Raw genomic sequence first — 16752 nt, forward strand, 5'->3', positions numbered from 1 at the left:
TGTGCTAGAGTATGATGATCTTGTTGAGGCAAGATTGATGTGCAACCTTTAGACCTGACATTCTCGTTTAATCAGTAGTTGAGCATTATCAGTGTCATTTGCTATGTATCAAGATAGATACAGACTATCTATCCAGAAAAAAAAGTCTATGAAATCGATGTCATCTTTTATGATCATTGCATTTTAGCATATACCAAAATCAGAAACATCGTGTAAATTAGCCCATTTGGTTCATGCTATGAGATAATTAGAGCCAATCATCTAACTTTATTTCGACGTTAGCTCTTCTAAGGAGTATAACCTAGTTGTGTCATCATAATTTGTCAGTATATCCAAAAATAGCTTGTGTAAATATTTTAAAAAAAAATAAAAGGCACTTTGGACAATTGACAGGGCAATGAAATATGAAAAGGATATCGCGGTCACTAATATACATAAAGAAAGTAATATTAATAATCTGATAGATTTTGCTGCTTTAATATACCATGTCAGTTTTATAATAGGAAACCTAAGACAACTAAAAACTCGATATTTTGCTTCGGATGTGTGTGTATGTGTGTGTGTGTGTGTGTTTGTGTATGTTTGTGTATGTGGGTGTGGGTGGGTGGGTCGGTGGGAATGTATATTTAGTGACTCAATAGTAGCGTATGGCTACAACAAATTATTTTCAACCCAGCGTCGGAAGTCTTCATCCGCCCTAAGAACTTTTTCATATCCACCTGCAAGTTTAGTAACTGGACAGTGGAGGAAGATGTGATCGCTGGTCTCTGGAGCTGCCTGACATTCCCGACAGGCATCACTGTTCCCAAGTTTCCATCTGCACATATTTGATGCAGTTCTTCCACGATGTCCTGTTTAGAGGGAGGCGATTTGAGGAAACCCAGTTTTTCCTGGCATTGTGGAATATAAGCATTCTTTTGGTGGGATATTTTAAGATGTTTCCTCCTCTTGGTATTTCCCTGTTCAACATTTCTGTCCAGTTCTCTTCCACGTTAAGTCTACCATTTTTGTTCGGTGGAAAGGTCTTCTCGATTTGAGTCTTGTTGTTGAAGGTGCTCCCTATATATTTATAGAGATGTTATCTGTGGCTTCATCAATTCTTGCATGCATCCTTTGATTAGCGTCTTGTCTTCTAATCTTCGGTGGTGCAATGCCGTTCAGTTTTGGAATCCACTGAGTTGGAGTTGATTTGAGACACCCTGTTATAATTCTCATTGGTTATCTTAATCGGATGTCATTGCGATTTACATGTGGTCTCATCATCCAAACAGGGGCGCAGTATTCTCCCACACAGTAGCACAGTGCCAAAGCAGTCGTTCTCAGTACCTGTGGTGAGGCTCCCCAGGTGGTATTTTCGAGTTTTCTCATCAAGCCGTTTCATTTTGCGATTTTATTTACAGTTCCCTCAATATGTTTTTGTTAATTTAGCTGTCTGTCCAATGTGATGCCGAGTTATTTAGGATTGGGGTCTGGGCGTAGTATTGAGTTACCGACTGTGATCTCCAATTCTTTTGTGCTTCTTGATTATTCAAGTGGACGTTTGTGGATACTGATTTGGTGGTGTTCATTTTTAAGTACCAATTATCAAAGTATTGTTTCAGACGGATGGCGTCTTTGCTTATAACTTCTTCAATCTCTTTCCAGTTTTTCGATTGACAGGCTAAGGCCCAGTCGTCAGCGTATCCAAGTTTGAGTGCTTGGCATTTTGCATGTCGGAGATATAAATATTAAAGAAAGTTGGTGCTAAAACTGAACCGTGTGTGCCCCATTGTTAATTTTTCGTGTTTTGCTTTTGTTTCCTCCCAATGTGACATGACGTTGACTTGTGCCAGTCATAGTAGACAGCAATTTAAGCGTCTTTCTACAGGGAATCATTTTTGAAAGCTTTAACATCAGTCTGCCTGTCCAAATAGTATCCTGAGCTGTCTCAATGAATTTAACCCAAAAAATCATGTTTAGTTCAATTGGAATCTAATGTTGCTAATCAAGTAGTGGCTGGTAAGTCCATTTGTGACCAACAGACTCAAAACGGTATAATGTTGGGTGGAACTTTGTGTCGATGGTCGGCGGATCAAACCTCTGAAGTCTACACACGAGTTCATGTTGGGCGGATAAGACCTGTGCGTGATAACAAAGGACAGATGTCTGATCCGCCCAAAATTAAATAAAACAAGGTGCGCAAAGCTCGTATGTAGACTTCAGAGTTTTGATCTGCCGATGGTGAAAATCGAGACTTCAGACGTTTGATCCGCCGACCATCGCATCGATGTATGAAATTGAATTTCAAGCCTGACCTTATATGATTTAATTATAACTTGTAAACGCCTTCATTCGGGATATTGAGTTTTGATGTTCAAACAAAAAAGAATCCTGAAAATTTCCCAATTCTTGTTATACCGTCATTTAACTAACTCATATGTTTTCATTTTGTGCGGCTATGTGATCTTGTGGTATGACACTCACCTTCGGATCAATAGGTCCTGGGTTAGAGTCCTGCTCTGAGGGGCGCATAGTTGAGTCAGTGGAAATGGCTCTTTACCCGCATTATCTCATCCTATTCAAGTCGTTAAAAGCGTTGTATTTCGTTGAAAAAGAGAATGTACTAATGCTTAACAGGCATCGTGTCTAATTCTACATTTTGGCTAGGGGAGCCCTTGTAATGTACTTTGAGCACATTTAGTGGAGATTGGTCTTTATACATGCTCAAGGCATTATTCCATCATAATACTAGATTGACTTTGTGGGTCACATTAACAGTCTTTGAGGATAACAAGTGGTTCTGGTAAATGATATTTTTTAATTGTTTTACTCTTTGTCGTTGCATTTTTCATGTACTGATGGATATTGTACAAGAACTGTGGTTCAGTAAAAACATCGCTGTTCTGTTAGTGACAAGCTCAAATGGTTTTTATCGACCTGTAATTTCGCAATGTTACTTGTGGGATACAAAAAAAATAAAAAACGACGTGACATGCTATTTCCTGCTGCTTAAACCAAAAATAAAAAGACTTGGTATAGAATCATTGTTGACCATTAACGTGACAACAATTAGAGAGCAAAAATTGTTCTTTAGCTCCGAGCAGAATAACTAGAGTGACAGGAATAGATATGTTCGTGACTAAGTATGGCCTTTGACAACAAAGAAGGGAAGCAATCATTAACTAGATAAATATAACCTAAGTTTATTACACGTAGCAAGGATTAGAGTAATTAGCAGAAGGGAAGAGGATTAACTATGGCGTAGTAGCGACCCTCGTCTTGGCAAAAACTCTCAAACCTGGGATTTCGCGAAGTCCCAGACAAGGTATGAGAGTTTTTGCCAAGATGATGGTAATTTAAATCGATCGATATTTGAAGAACGAGTTTATGGCCAAAATTTTTAATATTTTTTTTTCCAGAGTAAGGCAGAGTAGGAGTGAGTGCGATTATAAAATGCGTTACAAAATGTTGTCGTGCCGTTTTACAATTTGGCTGGAAAATGTTTACTGCATACATCGACTGATTAAAATGGCCTATAGATAGATATAATTCACACTTCACATATTTCCAATGGAGGAGTCACTGATGACCTATGCTTCTGGAGGAGCAAGAAAGTACATACGCCTATTTTTGGAGTCTCGTGTTTAAGTGTTTTTTGACAAGTTGGATATCATTTTAATTAATCGATTTACGAATTTATTTATTCTCTAACTAAATGTAAAATGGAGTTTTTACAAAGTGTGGCAGACTGAACGTACACGCAAATGTACTCATTATGTTTACTTGTCTTTTTGTTCCTTCTCCGTAGGTCATGTCCTTCCTCTGGGATCAATAATCGGTTGTGGTTGTCGGATTTAGAGTGGTTCCTTAAGATCCTCGAGTGGGAATGGATGAGGTCAGATCATATTTCTTTGTTGATCGTAGTGTGGGCATCTTTGAAGTGTTTGATCCCCGCAAGATTATCTTAGTACATTTTTATGTTTTCACATTTCAATTCGTACGAAAGAGATTTAAATATTTTTTAGCCTGACTATATATAAAGGAGTCGTTTTTAGAGAGGAAAAAAATGAAATGTTGTAACCCTTTGAAACCAGTCATTCAAATCTACGGTTATAATAAGCTATTTGAATGAAACCTTGCACATGAAACATTAGTTTTTCTCTGTTGAAGCTTTGGCATTGTGTCTGATATCGATTTATTATATTATTTGCAGGGAAATCCCTTTTTGTGAATTTAAAGGAAACGATCCAACTTTATGGCAACCATTGGCCTTGTCATGGTCATCTTACCGTGATATGCTGGGTAATTAACCAATTAACCGTTCTCTGAGAAAAAAAAACATATTTAAAGATTTGGCCAGAAAACTCGTCCTTCAATTATCGATCGATTTAAATGACATCAATCGATATTTAAAGAAAGAGTTTTCTGGCCAAATTTTTAAATATTATATGTTTGTTTTGTTTTTCCAGAGAACGAAAGTGGACTGGTTAAGTTCATGTCTGGATGTCGGTATGAATACAGGTTGTAAAGGACGCCCATCAGTTGCGGTGACTGATCGTGATTGACAACCATGGAAATTGAAAACCGTTCATAAAAGACTTTTGTGAATAAAATACGATCCAAATTGAGCAACAACAAAAAAAAAAAGGACGCAGAAAACGTCCTACTGTTGACATTGCCCCTGAGAGCACAAGCATTCAAGACGGTTGAAAGCTGGACTTCGTTCGCCGGCGGCAAAATATTAAGCGTCGCTGGATATCGTGATCACCGGGCTGAAAACTGTCAGACATAAGTTAGAATTGCCTCACCGCATATGAACTATGCCACCTATGACTCCTCTTGGAGACTGTTTACTAGAATTCCCTTTATTCATCCCATAGGGTCTATTCAGCCGCAGTGCAGCGCCGCATACTGAGCTAGGGCGGGGTGACTTGATCAAGGCCACACAGCACAGCGGGTATTCAAACTCGATACCTTTCAGGTACTAAGCAGAGACCATACCGCTGAGCCACGCATCATTCTTGATTCTTATTAATGTTTCTCTGAAATGTTTCGTCGTTGTTGGTAATTTAGATAGGAATTCCACTGTCGTTACATAAATTAGTAAAAAAGAAAAAGCATTAATGTGTTTTGAAATGTTGTCTTACAGTAAGTATTCCAACAACCCTTTAATATTCACAAATTTAAGTATATAAGTTTTATTATGTGATACATTCATTTGCCGGTCATTAATTAGTCCAAACATAAATCCATTTTGACCTGTGAGCAGTTCGTTCCAATAGTTTATGTTTTATCTGCTTCTCTTCCATTCGGTTGGAATTATCTTTAGCCACTATGTCCACACAGAAGTGATTGGATGGTTGGGTCTAGTCTAGAACTAACAGGAAGTATTTTGTTAAAGACGAGCCTCTCGTTCAAAGGATAGTGTTATGGACTTATACATAGAGTTACTATAGGAAAGAGTTGCTCCCCTTAGTTATTAGCTAATTGATTTTAGTTACAGCTTAATTAGTTATTATTCATTAAGTCCATTGTTAAAATATTATTTGTGCTTAACAAATATCAGAGTGGCATGCCCTAGAGAAGGATGCACTCTTTGTTCCTTACTTTTCATAGTTGAGTTACTTATACTATTTTTCCTTCTTAAAATGTTGTTGCGATATATTTGTATATACTCTAACTTATACACAGTAATAAACTGTTCTCTCATATCACTCTAACGCTCCTGAGTTGAGTGATTCCACAATATTAATCTGGGGTCCCGACAAAAACACAACATTGGCGACGAGGATTTTTCACCTTTATATCCTGCGCATCAGCCTATTGGAGCGTTTTGTGACGTCAGTCGAAAAGCCAACACACCACGGACGGAAACCTGCCAGCCGAGAAAACCGGAGCAAGTGCCTTTTATGCCTGCAGTGTCGTCAGCACGTGGTAAGACGCCTTCTTCGTGGACAGCCGCCCATCACGTGGTAAGAAGCCTTCCCGCCTTTTTTTTCCCGCCACAGCTCGTGGGCGCTGAGGTCAACTGCCTACGTCACGAAAGAAAACAAAACGGTACGTCGTCTTCATACAACCAAGCAGTCGGACGCTTGGGTGAGTAATTAGAGTTATATTTCGTCAATAATTTACTACCCTTCGCTCGCGTCCTATCTTCGTACCTTTATTGTACATAATATAGTCGTGTCAGCAGTACTGTCATCATGTCAAATAAAGAGCTCATAACCATATTACAACAACAGATTGAACAGCAAAATGAGCAAATGAAGCAAGTCGTTGAACGACAAGAAAAGCAGATGGAAATGTTCATGAAACTAATGACCGGTAGCAATACATGTTTACCAAAACCTCCAGCTATTCCGAGCTTTGTCGCATTCGACCCTGCCTTAGAGATATGGAGCGACTACTGGCATCGTTTTAATACGTTTTTAACTGCTCACTCCGTACCTGATGAGAAGAAAACAGACGTTTTCCTTGTCAACCAATCGCCGGTTGTTTACAAAATACTGACTAACATGGCGAGTCAAGAAACACCAGCTAAGGCGATAACTGCCCTCAGTCTTCCAGATATCGAAAAATATATGATGGAGCAGTACCACCCTCGACTATTTGTTGTCAGAGAACGTTATAAATTTTGGACGAGCCTCCAGAGGAAACCAGGCGAAACTATTCAGGAATTGGCAGCTAGAATTCGCCAGAGCGCTGTCACATGCGATTTCCCATCCATTGAAAACCCCTTGGATGAAGCTATGCGTACCTGTTTCATGTGTGCAGTTAACAACAGAGCTGTTCTTGAAGCGCTATTCAAGCACAAGGAGGACGAGCTTTCGTTTAACAAAGCCATCGAGGTCGCCACGGAGATAGAAGATGCCTCAAAAGTGGCTAACGAGACTGCATTATCTGTTCAACCCAAGGTTCATAAAATTAAGCCTCAAAGAAAACAGATTCCGATAATTCAGCAAGGCAGTCAAAACAAACAGCATATCAAACGTTCGAATGAAAGACAGACAGAGCCGACAACGGATTTTGATAATAAAAATCAAACCTGCTCGAGATGCGATGGGCGCCACAACAGACAAAGCTGCAAATTCAAAACAGCCGTTTGTCGCTTCTGCCAGAAAACTGGACACATCGAAAGAGCCTGTAGACGTAAAAAGATAATGTCGAGTTCGCCTAACGTCAACACGATTCGTCGCATGTCACGGGTCAATTTCGTTTCAGTGACACCGCTTAAGTTAGCTACGACTGTATCCAACCATGAAATTGTTTTCGAAATAGATACAGGGACTGGTGACAATTTCATTTCAACTAGAACATGGGAGAGGATTGGCAAACCACAACTCTGTAATGCCAACATTAAGTATCAATGTGCATCCAACCAGGAACTCCCCGTCATTGGAACTGTTTTCTTGCCGGTGTCTGTGAACGATACGTGCCGCGAGATAAACTGTGTTGTCACCACTATGCCGTTACACTTATTAGGACGTTCTGCCATACAAATGCTCAATGTTTCAGTAGATGAACTGTTTCAAACGAAAAAAGTAAAATCTGTTCGTAGTAAGCCCGCAACAAACATGTCACATCTTCAAAAGGCATGTAAACAAGTGTGTGCAGAATTTCCTGATGTCTTCAAACCAGAACTCGGTAAATTGAAAGATTTTGAACTTGACATTAAATTTAAAGCCGATGTGACGCCTGTGTTTCACAAGCCTCGTTCCGTCCCCTATGCGATCCAAGACGACCTCAACAAGAGCTTGGATGCCGGTATTGCAAAGGGTATTTGGAAACCTACATCCTTCAACGAATTTGAACACCGATTGTGCCAATATAAAAAGATGACAATCAGTGGTGAGAGACCGAAAATTCGAGTATGCGGAGACTACTCTGTTACAGTTAATCCGCAATTGGAAACTCACAGATATCCGATACCGTTACCTGAGGACCTCATGCGCAAATTAGGAGGAGGCTACGGATTTTCCAAAATCGACCTAGCCGAGGCTTACACACAAATCCCGTTGTCACCAAAATCGCAAGAACGTCTCGCACTCAGCACGCATAAAGGTGTTCTCCTTCAAACGAGACTACCTTTTGGCATCAGTTCAGCTCCCGGATATTTTCAACAAATAATGGATCAACTGACTCAGGATCTTCCAGGTGTCGCAGTCTATATCGACGATATCCTTGTGAGTGGCAAGGATTCCACCGATCATTTACACAATCTGCGAAGATTATTACAGCGACTTCATGATAAAGGACTTCGCTGTAATCTCCAAAATGTTCTTTCGCAGAATCACAGTGTGAGTACTTGGGTCATCTACTATCAAGAGACGGCATTGCAAAAGGCACAAAGGTTGATGCAATCACTAAAATGCCACCACCCACTAATGTATCGAGCCTAAAATCGTTCTTAGGACAAGTACAATTTTATTCGAAATTTTTACCAAATCTTGCAACTGTCTTAGAGCCCCTCTATCAGTTAACCAAGAAAGAAGTTAAATGGAAATGGACAGCTAAAGAACAAACAGCTTTTCAACATGCGAAGAGACTTCTTTGTGACGAGACAATTCTTGTGCATTTTGATCCATCTCTCGACGTGGGTATATCTTGTGACGCATCAAATGTTGGAATCGGAGTCGTGTTATTCCATCGTTTCCCAGACGGTAGTGAAAGACCGATTGCCAATGCTTCTAAAATTTTGAACAATACTCAGCGAAGATACAGTCAGATTCAGAAGGAAGCGTTATCAATCATTTTTGCGCTGAGTAAATTTCATCAATTTCTTTACGGTCGCAATTTCATACTCGTAACCGATCACAAGCCTTTATTGTCGCTCTTTGGTCCAAGAAAACCAGTACCTGCTTTAGCTGCCAACCGCCTGGCCAGATGGGCTTTGACACTAAGTCAGTACGACTATAGAATTGAATATCGTAAGACAGCTCACCATGGCAACGCTGATGCACTGAGCAGACTTCCTGCAAGTGCCGACCCAGTCTTCGACAGAGAGGAAGATGGAGAAGATGTCAACACTGTGTTTACAATCTCTACAGTTGGAAAACAGCTAAGAGCTACTGACCCCGGAGTCATCGCTAGAGAATCCGCTAAAGATGACACCATATCCGTTGTCATGAGAAACACGAGTCGTAAATGGTCTAAATCAGATTCCAAAACGGACAATCTTAAACCATTCTTCAAGATAAAGGACACGCTGTCAACGTCTCATGAATGTTTATTCTACGGATCAAGAATCGTTATTCCTAAGAGTTTGCAACGAGACGTCCTCAATATCCTTCACAACGGTCATTTCGGCATGCAACGCATGAAACAATTAGCGCGAACGATCGTATATTGGCCAGGTATTGATTCTGACATCGTCAATACGTGTCGTGGATGTGTTACGTGTGCAGAACATCAAAACAACCCACCAAAGGAGCCAAACCATCCATGGATAACGCCAGACTCACCGTGGAGTCGAATGCACATCGATCACGCAGTGAATTTTATGGGTAATAACTGGTTAGTAATGGTCGACGCCTACTCAAATTACCCATGCATTCACGCAACCAGTTCGACGTCAACGAAAGCAACAACTAGCCTTCTGGAAGAGGACTTCGCTCACTTCGGCTATCCTCACGCTATCGTGTCGGACAACGCAGCATGCTTCACTTCTGACGAATTTCAGACATGGTGTAGGGAGAGGGGAATCAAACATCTCACTGGAGCTCCCTATCATCCCGCTACAAACGGTGCAGCAGAACGACTTGTGGGAAGTTTTAAAAAGGCTTTGAGAAAATCGTCTTTTCCTCCAAGACAAGCCTTGCAACAATTTCTTATGCAATATCGTCGCACACCTTTAGCTTCTGGTTCGTCACCTAGTGAATTGCTTCATGGACGTCAAATTCGCACATTGATCGACACACTCCGCCCATTGTCCACCTCAAATTCCAAACCACGCGTATCAAAAACGCGTTATAAAGTTGGGACACACATTTATTCCTTACGTTTTGGTAATCGAAATGACAGAGAGGCGAAATGGATTCCCGCAACTGTCACCAAAGTGTTGGGACCACGTCATGTCATGGTAACTCTCCAGAGAGACGGAACAACGTGGAAGCGTCATATTGAACAAATAAGACCACGTTACAACCTTCCTCGCCAAAACGTATCTGCTTCAGCAAATGATACCATAGAGGACGATTTCATTACTAATCCTATCGGTGATTATTGTGAGCGTTCATCATCGAATGCAGCTACCCCCGGAGCAGAATCGAATCGTGAATCGGATCGTGTCCAACTGAGAAGATCGTGTCGTACCAGAAAATTCCCCAATCGATTTTAACCTTCGAACCTTTGAAACCTACTTCTCAGGTAAAACAGGGAGGTGTTATGGACTTATACATAGAGTTACTCTAGGAAAGAGTTGCTCCCCTTAGTTATTAGCTAATTGATTTTAGTTAATTAGTTATTATTCATTAAGTCCATTGTTAAAATATTATTTGTGCTTAACAAATATCAGAGTGGCATGCCCTAGAGAAGGATGCACTCTTTGTTCCTTACTTTTCATAGTTGAGTTACTCATACTATTTTTCCTTCTTAAAATGTTGTTGCGATATATTTGTATATACTCTAACTTATACACAGTAATAAACTGTTCTCTCACATATCACTTAACGCTTCTGAGTTGAGTGATTCCACAATATTAATCTGGAGGCCCGTCAAAAACACAACAGATAGAATAGGGAAAAATCTGGGTTCATTAGCAAGAGTCATTCGAAGAGCTGATTTGTTGGTTTTCTTCGGTTTGGTAATGATGTTTTATTGTTTTTGTTTGTTTGACTGTTTGTTTATGCGTTTGTGTTTCCGTCCGTTTTAAATATAATTTCAACGAAATCGAAACCCCGCCTCTTGAAGGACGAAATCTAAATACAAAAGAATTATTTACTTTTTTTCTTCTTTCGTTTTCTTTTTTCTTTTTCTTTTTAGTTCATTACTAGCTTTTTATATCTTGAAAAAGTCCTTTGTACGTTGTTTCATGTTTTTAAAAAAAATATTATTTTGCCTGTTATACCTTTAATCTTATATTAGATTACCAATGATTGACCGACTTCACAGAGAGAGCGCGGTTAATATACATATATATATAATATATATATATATATATATATATATATATATATATATATATATATATATATATATATATATATATATATATATATATATAAGGCAATGATTAGAAGAGCGCCTCATTTTCACATAGCTAGACATCGTTTTTCGCTCACATAAGGGGGCTGTTAATTGTCGTGGCAATTTACACTTTGTAAGGGATGGACATTGTTGTCGTATTTTACGATACAAGTGAAGACAACATTTATTAATGTTCACTACCTTATAGGACTTGTACTACTTTGTAATCGTTTCCTCCATTATAGATAGTCACAATCATCCTCCTCAACCTTTTTCTGTACCATCAACCTCATCACTATCATAATCACCATCATCATCATTATCATCATCCTCCTGAGCCATTTGAGGCATTGAGCAGGATTTCATCTCGGTTTCTATAGTGTGGGACCGATAATAGCAATAGCTTGATACTTTTGGATAGGACGTTAACTAATCGAAAAGTACTTTCCGCCAGATCTAACTGACCCATCTACTCAATCACTACCGAAAGGATAGGGGGGGGGGGTAAAAATAATCTCTTCACCTGGGATTGATCTCGGTCCCTATGCTCAAACAACTGAGCTACTGAGACCCCCCCCCCCCCTCCTTCCATAATTATTATCGTCATATAATAATCACCATCATCATCATCATCATCATCATCATCATCTTCTTCTTCTTCTTCTTCTTCTTCTTCTTCTTCTTCTTCTTCTTCTTCTTCTTCTTCTTCTTCTTCTTCGTCATTATCTTTATCATCACCATCATCATCATCATCATCATCATCATCATCATCATCATCATCATCATCATCATCATCATCATCACCATCATCATCATCACCATCATCATCATCATCATCATCATCATCATCATCATCAACAACATCATCAACATCATCATCTTCTTCTTCTTCTTCTTCTTCTTCTTCTTCTTCTTCTTCTTCTTCTTCTTCTTCTTCTTCTTCTTCTTCTTCTTTGTCATTATCTTTATCATCATCATCATCATCATCATCATCATCATCATCATCATCATCATCATCATCATCATCATCATCTCCATTATCATCATTATCACAATCTTTATCATTATAATCAACAACACCGTTACAATTATCAATAAGACAACACCAAAAACAACATTTCCCCTGTAATAATCACAACTGTTGTTTTTTCCATGACAACAACTATTACCAACGACAGTTTTTATTATAATCACTGATACCAATTCTGGCAGCTTCATTTCCGTCACTATCAAACTCTTTTTATACATCATTGAAAGAATGTGTAACATTAGAATTATATTATAATCTAGACACTTTACTGGTCTCGTATTATTTATGTCTTCGTGGCCTAAATTATATCAAATTAAAACCACTTTTGCCGAATACCTAAGCTAAGCGCTGTGCATGACCACAAATTGGCAATAGAACAAACAATTAGACAGTTAATGCAGTGCTAAAAAGAGGATCACCCGAGAATTAAGTGCAATGCTTTGTCCTTCGACCCACCTCTTCCCCTCATCATCATATTCATCACCATCGTCCTCTTCCTCATCATCATCATAATCATCAGAATCTTCATCACACCACCACTAACGTCGACTTATGTAAAGAGTGATTATATTATGTAGCCCCGCAGACATTACAACAATGGAATAGTTCCAAATTACCACGGGTATTGCGAAATTGTTGCAAAAGTACAGTAAATTGCAAAGGAATCACGCACGCATTGAGGAAAGAAAGAAAATGCAACAATCAACCCGCGTCCAGTTAGATAACAGATGATGCAAACAAGAACTGAACAGAAAGAAGAAAAGAAAAAATTACAGAAGCGGTAAAGGAAGGGATGAATTACAGAAACACACACACGCACACACACACACACACACACACATATATATAATACTATTCGCTATTGGAGTAGATCTACATCGATGACTGTGTATTACATGGATTTGAGTTATTTGTTGTTGATTGTTGAAGTGGGTCCGTAGGTTTGTAGTTGATTAGCATATGTGTTCGTCTATGCGGACAGTACATCTCTTTTTTCGTGTTGAGGGTGGCCTCGTGGGGGTGTCTAATTATAGTATATTTTTCTTCTAGACATAAGCTACATTGTTTTGATGATGTTGTATATCCTGTTGTTTTTGATCGAATTTTCTGTTAGAATAAGAGCGCCGCCATAAAGGCTTCATGTCTCGTCATACGTGTTAAATGTTGCTACTGGCTTGAGACCCATTGTCAAGTGCTTTGAGCACTTTTAGCGAATATTGCGCTAAATATTAGCTTCATTTTTTTTTTATTTGTTTGTTTGATGTTTTTTTTTTCAGGTTTACAATCTACAAATCAATAGACAGAGAAAAACAATCAACTGATCCAAGGATTGGCCAGAAGGGAAAAAAAAAGAAGAAGAAAAGAAAATGATAGAATAGAGCATTGGGTTCACATTGCGTACACAGCACTCCATCTTCTACATAATTTCTTGACCTTTTCGGATAAGCAGTTTTTATTAGGGGCCCAGGAAAATATCAAAGGTCAACAGGAAGCAATAAACAGTGATCGCACGCACATGTACCCGGATATTGATGTGGTCTTTCTGCCCGGTGGCATTATCATATATACACTGGAACCCGCTAACCGAGGTTGTGAACGACCCGTGAATGCATTGCCGCACACTTACAAAACACCTTTTTTCATTTTGGATAGAACGAATTAATATGATCCTTAACCAATTAACTCTCGTGCTCTGGAAAGACATATATTTAAAAATTTGGACAGAAAACTCGTCCTTCAAATATCGATTGATTTAAATGACCCTCATCTTGGCAAAATCTCTCAAATCTGGGACTTCGTGAAAGGACATAAGAGGGATTTACCATTTTCATCACATTTTGTTAAGCCGATTATAAGCGGTTAATGTTAAACGTTTGTATACTATTATGATACTCGCAAACGCTTTACATCTTCGATCTCAAAGCACACATAACGCTCTAAAAAAAAGAACAAAAACACTCACAATGAGCAGAGCAACATCAACTTCATTTCTTTTCTTATTTAATCTGTAAACAACCAGCGATATTCATTGCCAGAACGAGCTTGCGGGGGTGTCACCAATCCCGTATTTTGATTGGTCAAATGTTACCATTCTTAGTTCCCCCTCCCATATCTCTCTCTCTCTCTCTCTCTCTCTCTCTCTCTCTCTCTCTCTCTCTCTCTCTCACACACACACACACATTCTCTCTCTCTCTCTCTCTCTCTCTCTCTCTCTCTTTCTCTCTATCTCTATCTGTCTTATCTATCATGTATATCTATCTCTTTTCTCCATCTCCCCACCTCAGCAGTGTGTGGTTAAGTATGTATGTATGTGTGTGTGTGTGTGTGTGTGTGTTGTACGTGTTTGTGTGTGTGTGGGATGTGCAAAAAAAATAGAGAGAGAGGGAGAGAGAGAGAAAGAGAGAGAGAGAGAGAGAAAGAGAGAGAGAGAGAGAGAGAGAGAGAGAGAGAGAGAGAGAGAGAGAGGTGGGAGGCCATACATTTTTCGACTTCTTTAAAGACCTCCATTGTTTGGGTAGGAAGAGATACATTCTGTATCTAATATCTTATTATATTTCACTAACTTACCGTAGAATTCATTCCAAACATAACAGCAGAAAAGGGAGTATGTAAATTGTTTATACTCCAAATAATGAGAGGAATCACTTGCTGATATTGATTCACTGCAAGTACTCCCACTTCATTGTCATAATATTCGCTAACCACCGTGTTAAAGATGATGGCGTCTGTTTTCGATGGGATTAGACGAAAAAAAAAAAGATTTTTCGATAAAATCATCACAATGTATCTCAATACACGCAAACCATCCTCACATCAATTGTATACGCCCTCCAAATTTTGGTGACGAATGGTCCAGAGATTTCGGAGCCTTTGTGTTACAAAAAATCCAATTTGCCAAATTTAGAATAAGATGTGCATTGCGTTTTGTTTTTGCTTTGGTTTTTGTTGGTATATTTCATTAATTTTTTTTTATTGTTTAAATTTTATTTTAGTTTTTTTTTCATATCGTTTCGATAGGGACCGATGGGAAAATTTCTTATTATTGTAAAGTGGTTAGCATGAATCATATCTTGTGTAAAGAGTCGTTTTTCGTATTGTCCTGCCAATCTCTAGAGTGATTTTGTCTCAACTGCATTACATTAAATACTGTTTTCACAAAAGTATGGATGCATGAAAGCATGAATGTTACTTGACAGGGATGTAATAACGAAGATGATATACGATAATCGACAATATTGTATCCATCGACGAGGAAGAAGAGAATGAAACCAGGAAGAGGAAGGGGAGATCCAATGAAATGTGTTTGAAAAAGATAATCTGCAAACAATGGTGATAGGGAGCGGAGAGGGAAGAATGGAAGAAAAAGGGACAGAATGAGTAGGATGTGAAAGATGAAGAGGGTGTGGAGGAGTAAAAGGAGGATTTTGACATAATGTAATGGGTGAAAATAGCATTTGGAAAAGTTATGATAGAAGAATAGGAGGAGTGGAGTGAATGGGGGAAATGAGGAGAGGTAGGGAGGAATTTGTGTTGAAGTAGTAGATGAGGGAGGAATAAGAAGAAGAAAGAGAAGAAGAAGAAGAAGAAGAAGAAGAAGAAGAAGAAGAAGAAGAAGAAGAAGAAGAAGAAGAAGAAGAAGAAGAAGAAGAAGAAGAAAAAGAAGAAGAAGAAGAAGAAGAAGAAGAAGAAGAAGAAGAAGAAGAAGAAGAAGAAGAAGAAGAAGAAGGGGGAGGAGGAGGAGGAGGAGCAGCAGGAGGAGGAAGAGATGGAAGAGGAGGAGGTTTAGGAGGAGGAGGAGGAGGGAGAGAATAAGGAGGGGTGAATAATGTACAGCTGACATGATATACAATCAACTAATGAGCAGATATTTGTAATGTGTCGAATCTATACACTAAAAATGGTAAATGACAAAGTTGTGAATACAAAGATTCCCATCTAAATAAAAGACTGATTATCTTTCTGACTAAAACATGAGACGAAAAAAGGGATTTTAAAATAAAACTTTATTTTATCCTCAGTCTGGAGTAGTAGTAGCAGTAGCGTATGGCTACACCTCCAAATTCATTTCGTCAACCCAGCCTCCGAAGTCTTCCTCAGCCCTAAGGAGGGTTCCATAGCCACCTCAGTCTGGAGATACGGATGAAGAAAACTCCGTGTAAACAAATTCGAAGTAAAATCTTAATTACACATCAAACACGGTTCTATTTTTTCTTTATCATCATCATCATCATCATCATCATCATCATCATCATCATCATCATCATAATCATCATCATAATCATCATCATCATCATCATCATCATCATCATCATCATCATCATCATCATCATCAGTTTTGATTCAGAAGATGAAGGAAGAAGATCTTGTGCAGCTATGTGGTCTGACACTCGCTTTCGGATCGGAAGGTCCTTGGTTCGAGCCTCGCTCGGCGCATAGTTGAGTCCTTGGAATCGACTCTTTACTCATAATATTCTCTCACCGCACTCAGGTTTAAAACGAGTACCTAGCCGTTAATAGCGTTGTCTCTGTCCGAAAAAAAATTGTAATATCGCCTAACA

This window comes from Berghia stephanieae, chromosome 1 (genome assembly GCF_034508935.2).
Source record: "Berghia stephanieae isolate SIO BIC M18660-M18661 chromosome 1, UCSD_Bste_1.3, whole genome shotgun sequence".
Lineage (NCBI taxonomy): Eukaryota > Metazoa > Mollusca > Gastropoda > Nudibranchia > Aeolidiidae > Berghia > Berghia stephanieae.